General features: G+C 36.5%; 1 protein-coding gene and 1 pseudogene across 1 annotated transcript in view; one reads left to right on the top strand and one right to left on the bottom strand.

The window, feature by feature from the left end:
* Positions 1-1,301, bottom strand: part of LOC107752503 (endoplasmic reticulum aminopeptidase 1-like) — a 17,439-nt gene extending 16,138 nt beyond the window's left edge. The window contains exon 1 of the mRNA XM_016568496.1: positions 1,106-1,301. The gene's annotated coding sequence lies outside the window, so the exon portion shown is untranslated. The remainder of the gene's footprint in view (positions 1-1,105) is intronic.
* Positions 1,302-3,132: 1,831 nt separating this feature from the next.
* LOC107752502 (N-acetylated-alpha-linked acidic dipeptidase-like protein) lies at positions 3,133-9,902 on the top strand (annotated as a pseudogene).
* Positions 9,903-10,053: the final 151 nt, after the last annotated feature.

Below are 10,053 nucleotides of genomic sequence, written 5' to 3'. Positions count from 1 at the left end.
AATCCATTTTTAGTTTTCAGGGATTTTTTTTTTTTTTACCAAACTTTGTATAAAGATGATTCTCAACTATGTTATAACAGAATGATTTGATATACCATTTTTCTTTCTGTAAAATGGCCATAAACTGGTTTTCTCATTATATACAATGTATTTATAAACTACATCTAATTTGCATATTAATGTGTTTTTGGGGCAACATGTAATGAAAAAAAGAAGTGTAATAATGGGAGTAATATTTGACAAGATTTTCATAATAATATATAATATTTCATAGAATATTGAAACATAATTTCTTTTCCTATTCATTTGTTATGTCTCCCAAAATGCTAATAAACATGCTTTTAGTCCCAGTGTCCTCATATGAGGACATGTATGAAATCGACATTCTGTTCCGTAACAGAAAGTCATATTTTAATTTGAATCCCCATAACATTTTCCTGAGATGTTGATTTATGACAGACATTAAAAATTAAACAGATTTAAATGATAATTACAAAATATTATCATATTTCCATAAGAGTGTCACTAAATTAATATCAGACATATTTGAAGACCAAGGAGAGGGAGTGGTCATAGTGAAACATCCAAACATTTAGTATCTCTGAAAAGCCCTGAATGTGCTCTGTACAGGATATCCAGACTTAAAACTGTGGCATGTATAGTCTCAGAGAAATACACCAAAATAAAATGTCCTCATATGAGGTCACAGGGTCTCAGGAGGTTAAAAGTAATTTACTGAGAACGTGTCGAACAATGACGCTGCATATCGCCTCGTGTAGAAGTTTCATTTCCAATGACCGTTGAGGACCGCTTTTGTGAACCGATTCAATCGATTTATTGAAAAGATCCGACTCAAAAGAACGGATACGGCGGATACGATAGGCATAGCATTTAGGGTTGGAAATAATCTTTCGATAACATTAGTTGTAATATTAATAACATTCTACATTTGGTGATGGGCTTCTTTGCACAACACCAAAGCCTTGTACGATGAAAACTGAAAAGGCACTGCGCATGCTATACGCTTAACCAAACGTCATCTGCAACGTATTGTCACGTGCAGGAGATAAAGTTCAAGTTTATCTTTATATCACAGAATACTTACAAACTATGCTTTTCAGTTAAAATCCTCGTTGTCTTCAAAAAATGAATCCGGTTATGGCTAAGCTGAGCATTCGAATCAATGAATGTGAAAGTGAAAATACAATTCATCAACATTTGCATCATGGGAAGTAACTTAGTTTTTTAAATTAAAGGCGCTGCACTAACTGTAGGATTAAACACAATTGTAGAACAATTTATGGTAACACTATAAAATAAATGCGATCAGTATGTGAAGCTGCATTTAAAGTGGTAACAGACGCATGTTGCCAGATCCCCCTCAATTCCCAAGTCTCTGGAACTGAACCTGAACCTTAAATACCACCAGGAAGATTGTACTGAATACTGTAATTTTGAAATAAATAAATAAATAAACAAGGTTGTGTGTGTGTGTGTGTGTATATATATATATATATTCTGTATTTAGTCTTTTCAGTTTTTCTTCTGTTTTTATATAATTTTATATATATGTATTTATTAATAAAATAAAATAAATACTTTGAGCAGTTTTCATTAGTTGTGCATAGTCCCTATACATTTTTGGACACAATGTGATTGAATGGGACCTTGAACACCGCACAAAGTTCTAAGTCTTTAAATTTGTTTCAGTGATGGTGGAGAACATTACTTTTGTTGGTGGCGGTCATAAAGTGTGACAGTCAATGCTTATAAACTCAGTGTACATACTGATGTGTGTGACTAGAACATGTAATTTTATAGTCAATCTGAGCGTGCCAGGAGATAAAGTCCAACATGACATTTCACTAAAATCATTCATGCGTAAACTATGGTTTAGTTCAATGGTTCTCAACCTTTTTTTTCCCACTGGGCCGCACTATGGTCCAAGTGCAAGTCTCACGGGTCGCACGCATATCATTTACATATTATGTCACCAATACAAACCAACCAGATTTATAATAGCCTATTATAGCCTAAATATTATGATATCTAATCGATTACATTCATTGAAATAAATAAATAAATAATTATACTCACCATTAATAAAACACCTGATGCTGTCGGGAGCTGACCAATTTTATGAAATTCGGCTCGAAAGGAGGCGGGCGTACACGGTGCGATTTTTGCTGTCGTACGAGCTCGCAGGCGATTTTTTTCTCTCGGGAGAAAATCGCAGATGCTCGCGGCTCGTACCGTGTGAAGTCATAGTTTACGCACGGGCTCGGCCGGTAATTCTGATAAGCTGTCGGACAAGGGCCGGGCTAGGGCCTGAACGTCATGTTTGAAGCCCGTGCAGGGCTCTAGCCTGAACATCTTCAAGTGAGTGGCGGGGCAAACCGAAAGTTGATGCCGAAAGTCCAGCACTCTCCTACCTTCACTGCTGCGACTACTCTTGTTTGTATGCGTTCCTTCGCTGGCATTTTCCACATTTCGTTTTTCTCCCTTAATAACAAATGTGTCCATTCTGATGCTCAATTTTACCGAACTAATGGCTGCTGATGAGTTTTTCTCCCTTAATAACAAATTTGTCCATTCTGATGCTCAATTTTACAGAACTAATGGCTGCTGATGACTATTTTAATTGAATTCTGCCAAAGTGCGCTTGTAACTGTTCGTTAAATGCGTAACGTTACGTCAGGCTACAGGTCTGCTCATGTCTGAAAATAATATATGAAAAACAAAATTATTTTACATAACAAAAACATTATAGCTTATATTTGTTTAGTACATTTTTAAATTAATGTAAAAACTAAAATGAATTGTAAAACTGAAAGTTATTTTTTAAATTGTGTTCAGCATGGTGGGCCGCATTTGAATTCGTGACGGGCCGCATGCGGCCCGCGGGTTGAGAACCACTGGTTTAGCTGAATCCCTCTTATCAGTAATAGGAACTTTGGTGAGCAGTTACAATGACAAAACACTAACTTTCATCCATATGTTCTTGACACTATGGTAATAACATTTATTTCACACCCTCCTGCCCACCACTCTTGTCACAGGCTATATTAGTGGAGGACAGGGCTGGCTGGACACATTCAGGAGGTGCATTTAGGCCTTTGACATACTAACATTATGCTTAAGGAGGTGCTGTTGAGTGTCCTCGCAGGAGCAGTGGCTTTTATTGTAGGGATTCTACTGGGACACTTCGCCATTGACAAGGGAAGTTCGGTGCCAGACTGGGTTTATTGAAAAATTATTGAAAAATTCCTTGCAGAACTGGACACCAATCAACTTAGAGGGAACCTCAGGTGAAGTATTTATACTGAGGCACACAATTATGAGATTCTAATACAATTAAATGGCCAGCTTTGTACAACATCTAAGAACATTTCACTTGGTATATGATCTGTTTGGGGTTGTTTGTTCCAGCTGAATTGAGAATTTACTTCGTCTCCTTCATCCAAAGGGAGCTGACTAAGGTTCCCCACATGGCCACCACCCCTGGAGATGAAGCAACCGTAGAGTTTATGCTGAAGAGATGGCAGGACCAATTATCCAAAAGTATGTTAAAGGGATAGTTCACCCAAAAATGAAAATTTGATGTTTATCTGCTTACCCCCAGGGCATCCAAGATGTAGGTGACTTTGTTTCTTCAGTAGAACACATATGATACTTTTTAACATGTGTCGTCACGAGCCGCCGGGTTTAATTTGGATTTGTCTGTGCATGTTTTTTTTACTCTCATAGATTTTGTTACCATTGCCATGCATTATACGACTGATAGACTGCAACGGTTAAAGTAAAAAATCATCATATGTGTTCTACTGAAGAAACAAAGTCACCTACATCTTGGATGCCCTGGGGGTAAGCAGATAAACATCACATTTTCATTTTTGGGTGAACTATCCCTTTAAATGATGTATAAGAAAATTAAGAATGAAAAACTGTTTCGTTTAGTTGACCCAGAAAACAGAGTCCTCTTTATGGCAAGAGAGAGAGAGTAGGCATATAAGCCAGACCAGGAGGACCCAGAGGTGGTCCAGCCATTCACAGCATATTCCCCTGCAGGAAATGTCAAGGTGTCTTTTCCCACCTTAATATACTCCACAGTTCATGCATGCTTATATATTATTCTTTGAAGATTCATTGATTATAGTTTACATTTGATCGAAAGTAAAAGTAAAGACATTTACAATGAAAGATTTCAATTTCAAGATTTCAGCGTTGCTCTCAAGAATCATGAAAAAAATTATCATGGTTTCCACAAAAATATGAAACACCACAATTGTTTTCATGATTTATAATAATAAGAAATGTTTCTGGAGCACAATATCAGCATATTAGTATGATTTGAGAAGGATCATGTAACACTGAAGACTCAAACAATGGCCTTCAAAGGAATAAAAGACGCTTTTAAAATAGAAAACAGTTAAACAGTTACATTGTAATAATATTCCACAATATTATGTTTTTGACTATTTTAATCAAATAAATGTAACTTTGGTGAGAATAAGACTTCTTTCAAACATAAAAATCTTACTGACACCACACTTTTGAAAGGTAGTGTACATTCAATAAATATTTTCATTTAATTTTATTACATTAATAATTGCTTTTCCTTATCTCTAATCTCAGTGGTTCCATTTTTTAATGCCTCTGATGTAGGTGTCATCATGACAGACAAATCTATTATCTTATGACATATTGTAATGACACAGGCGTAACTTATGACATAACTGAGCAAGAGATGAAAACGAATGTCTTTATGGCACTTGATTGTTTCAGAAAGAAAACAGAGCGTGTGATGACCTTTGGGGCTATCAGACCATAGCAAACTCATCTACTGATGAGCATATCATGCTATCACTAACTTTATCAAAGGCTTATAAGATTATGTAATTATTACGTAGATATTATAAAAGTAATATTTATGTCTGAATCAAACTGTGATATAGTCCAATATAGTGACTCATCCGTTTTATATGCAGGTCTATGCAAACCAAGGAAAAACGAGTGACTATGAGCTGTTCAACAGAGCGCTGGATCTGAGGGGAACAATCGCCATCACCAGATACGGAGAAGGGAGATCTAAAAAAGTGAGAAAACATTAGTTAAATCAGTTTAAATCTCTGAATAGATCCAGACTGTATAGTTTTATTGCCTTGAATGCATAAAAACATTTTTACTCTCCTGTGGCATGAAAATAACAGGCTATAAATGCAGCCAAGTTTGGAATTGTTGGGCTGCTGGGTCTATACTGAGCCATATGACATGAATGGTGTCAGAAAGTGAAACCTACCCTTACTCTTGGTATCTGCCGCCACCTGGCGTCGAGCGAGGCTCATGCAACATTGACTATTAACACCTTACCTAGCTGCAAAGGGTAACTGGTTATTATTGTTTTTTTTTTGTTTGTTTTTTTTTACATTGAATCATATAAGGTATATGACACATGGTACATAAACAACATATGTAAATGGTTTAATTTGTAGATGATACCTACAGAATACCAAAAGAAGACAAAACAGGTATTCCACCAATTCCAGCTCAGCCAATAGGGTTTGAAGATGCTGAAAGATTAATCTGGTAAGTTTAACTATTTAAGCATATCTTTTCTTTCTTTAGTTACTCACTTTTTAGAATTTAGTTTCCTTCTAATTCTGACTGAATTATCTGTGACAGTGAGCTCGATGGGGACGATGCCCCTGCTGAATGGCAAGGCTCATTTACCTGCACTTACAGGGTTCAAAGCTACATCTTCCTTCAGCAACAGGTAAATGTTGCATATTTGTGCCCAATATACAATGCCTTGCGTTGCATTCATTTTTTTCATGTTTTGTTATGTTGCTGCCTTATGCTAAACTGCTTTAAATTACTTTTTTTCCCACATCAATCTACAACTCCATACACCATAACGGTAAAGCAAAAAACTGTTTTTTTTAAAACATATTTGCAAATTTATTAAAAAACAAAAAACTTAAATGATTTAATTGTATAATTCATACCTTTATATGGGACAGTTGAAATTTAACCTAGGAGCATTCATATTGCTTGTAGATGTTACTACACTTTGAGTGAAGTTATCCTGTGGCAAATTCAATTGAATGGGTATGATTTGGAAAGGCACACACGTCTTAATAAAAGGTCCAACAGCTGATAATGCATATCAGAGCAAAAACCAAGCCCTGAGGCCCAAAAGTAAAGTGTGCTGGTAGCAGCCTCATGCTGAGGGGCTGTTTTTCAGCGGCAGGGACTGAAGGACTCGTCAGAGCAGAAGAAAAGCTCAATGCACCAAAATATTGAGATAGCCTTAATGAAAACCTAGTCCAGAGCATTCAGAACCTCAGACTGGGCAGAAGGTTCACCTTCTAACAGGACAATAGACCTAAGCACACAGCAAGAGTGGCTTCTAGACAACTCTGTGAATGTCCTTGAGTAGCCCAGTCACAGCCTGAGCTTTAACTCAATCAAATATTTCTGGAGAAACCTGAAAATGTGCGTCTGCCCCCATCCAAGCTGACAGAGTTTGAGAGGTGAAGAATGGCAGATAATTGCCAAATGCTGATAAGCAAAGCTTGTCGCATCAAACAAAAAAGACTTGAGGCTGTAAAGGTGCTTCAGCTAAATATTTAGTTCTTATTTAGTACTTATTTCAGTTTTTTTATTTTTAATTAATTTACGAAGTTGTGACAATTCTGTTTTTGCTTTGTCATTATGGTGTATGGAGTGTAGATTGATGTGGAAAAAAAGTACATTTAAGCAGTTTAACATAAGGCAGCAACATCATAAAACGTGAAAAAAAATGAAGGGGTATGAATACTTTCGCAAGGCACTGTATATCTTGCAATGTTTGAACAAGTATGATTTTGTGTTGAAAGGTTATAATGTTGGTCAGAATTAAAAGAATGTTTTGTCTGTCAGCAATGTGCACTTGGACATTTACAACATTGAGAGGCTGGAATATTCAGCAAATGTAATGGGAGTAATCCGAGGCAGCGTTGAGTCAGGTAAGTTAGATTTGTCATAATATTAACAAGCAAAACAAACAAACAACAATAACAACAACAACAACAACAACAACAACAAAAACAAAAACATGTTGTCTTAATATACACAGTTCCCAAAAAGTATTTGGGCACTTAAGTCATTATATAACTGAAAACTGGAGTAATGGCTTCTGACAAATTAGCTTTGCCATCGCAGAAATAAATCACATTTTTAAAAAATATATTAGAATAGAAAACAGCTCTTTTAAACTGTAACAATATAACTACTATTTTACAGTATTTTTGATCTAATAAATACAGCCTTATCAAAGCTTTTTATTTTTTACTTTTTGTTATATTACCAAATACATTTTGAGGAATTTATCACATCAGTTGCATTTGCAAACTGTATTTGTGTTGTTCAGACAGGTACGTGGTCTATGGGAACCACAGGGACAGCTGGGTACACGGAGCCATTGCCCCCAGCAACAGTACAGCAGTAATGCTGGAGATCACCAGAGTGCTGGGGAAGATGGTGAATGAAGGTGAGACCTAATGACATTCACAGAAAAACTGATTTTGCCATTAGATGTGACTGTAGGGCTGGTTGTAGTGACCCAAATCAAGTAATTTGCTGTGACACAAAGTGGTCTAGGAGTATAATGGAAATAACACTGTGTTCTTAAAACTGTATGAGTGCTGGGAGGCAATAAAGAGAAAAATATAACAATGCATCATATTCTAGTGTCAGTTCCAAGCTGAAAGAATAACAAAAATCAAATCATATTAATTTATATCTCTACCTGAAAGGCAAATGGCAGCCTCGGCGGTCCATTATTTTTGGCAGTTGGGGGAGCTGAAGAATTTGGCCTTATTGGATCTGCAGAATACACAGAGGTCTGTTGATAAAGACATCAGTAGCATTACTAAAAAAAAAACACCATACTGATGTTAAAAGAAATGTTCGTTCTTAGGAGTACTTCAGTAAGCTGAGTGAGCGCACTGTGGCGAACATCAACGTGGACATCTCAGTGTTCGGTACGACTTGATGTGTTTCCTCTTTTCATCAGAATATAATTTTCCTCCAGTTTTCTACTTGCTGAAATGTTCTATGTCCACCAAAGCTAATGCTACGCTCAGGGCTTCTGCTTCTCTAGCAGCACAGTGTCATTTTTACATCCTCCAAACAGGTGAGGAACAAGTCCTCTATCAGTTACCTTATCTGAGATGTGACTTTCATAATGCTTTGATGAGTCATGTGCTTTCAGGTAAATGTACCTGGAACAACCAAATCAGTCTATGAGAACTGGATACAGTTTTCCAACAGAACCAGTCCAAATTATGGGATTACCAAAGTATGCAGGTGAACCGAATACTGAGGTTCTCAAATGAGATAATATATTCTATGTACTATAATCCCTCTTTTAATATTTGTCTGCCAGTTCTTGTCGGTTCTATTTTAAATTCAAAGGACTTTCCATTATGCAGGTTTCACAAGTCACCAGGCAGTAGCCAGGACAGCAGGGAACGTACTGTTGCGATTGGCTGACAGTCTTCTGCTGCCTTTCAACTGCAGTGACTATGCAGAAAGTCCAGAGCAGTACCTCAGTCAGGCGGTTACAATCTTTGAGGAAAAACAATCTTTAAAGGAATCTCTATCGGTGAGCTAACAAGATTTTCCAGACTGCTTTGGATGAGGGAAATGTTTTTCATTAGGGGAATTTGCCAACCTAAATGTTTCAGCGCTTTGAGAAGCTGCTTTTAAAGGCGCTTTATAAAATAAAGTTTATTATTATTATTATATACTGTGTGTGTGTATATATATAAATATATATAAATTTGCATATGCTTTTGAGCTGTTATGGTTATGTGTGTATGTGTTTATATATATATATATATATATATACACACACACACACACACACATATAGATAAAATGGAGCTCATAAAAAACATCTGTTTTATTTAGAGGCCCAAACTGAGCAAAAAATTGCAATTTGGTGTCTTTGCTGATATTTATATGTCCATTCTTTGAGATTTTTACAACCCTAGCAGAGTAAGATAAAACATTCCTGAAAAAAAACTGATCATATTTCATACTTTTTAACATGATTATTTAAAAAAACAATCTGCATGAATAATCAAGTAAACCTAAGTGGCTCGAGTCCAGTAAGTGTTCATCTCGAAATATTACTAACAATATAACATTTATTTTTACATTTACTTTATAAAAATCATTATGGATTTCACAGTAAAAAAGACATGTGTACCACAACCTGAAGGGGGATGTTTTTAAAATTAAAGGTCTTTTACTTGCTAAAAAGGAATAAACTATGTAGAATATGGTGTACAACAGGTTTTTCAGCAAAGTTTTGCTCATGTTGATAATTTAGAGGCATTAGAAATTTGATAGAGTAGGCTTTACAGGGTTAAAGTGATGTCAAACCCACCTGCTGTGGTGTCAAGGGTACATAACAGCATAAACATAACTTCTGTCTTCACAACAGGCCCCTGAAGGTTCATCAAATTAACGACCAGCTCATGCTGCTGGACAGAGCTTTCCTTGACCCGCTAGCATTCCCAGAGCAATATGGTTTCAGGTATGAAGCAGCATTATTAAAATGTCCTGCTACTAATGACCGGTCCCTTATGAATATTAATCTGCATTCCCCTTACCATTCTCCATTTGTTCATGCTGATGTCACACCTGTTTGCAATCACTTCTAACGCTGTCTGGCACCACACAGGCATGTGATATGGTCATCAAGTGTGCCCACCTTCCCCGGCCTGGCAGATACAGTAGAGAAGGCTGAGAGCACCGGGCTGAAGGAAGACTGGGATCAGGCTCATAAACACATATCCATCGTCACACAGGCCATCGCAGGAGCTGCACACACACTGGATGATGTGATTTAATGCACAAAGTTAGAAATATTTAGCAGTTTTTACCAAATGAAATTCCTGAAATAAATATTTCCGCTCTTGGAGTTGTTAAACAGCCAGAGGGAGTATCAATCTTTAAATCATGTACAAATGTAAAAAATTCAAGAGATTTCTAGAGGAACTA

The sequence above is a fragment of the Sinocyclocheilus rhinocerous genome, unplaced genomic scaffold (assembly GCF_001515625.1).
Source record: "Sinocyclocheilus rhinocerous isolate Xijiao unplaced genomic scaffold, SAMN03320098_v1.1 scaffold1853, whole genome shotgun sequence".
NCBI classification, from domain to species: domain Eukaryota; kingdom Metazoa; phylum Chordata; class Actinopteri; order Cypriniformes; family Cyprinidae; genus Sinocyclocheilus; species Sinocyclocheilus rhinocerous.
This window is presented reverse-complemented; position numbering and strand designations above follow the sequence as displayed.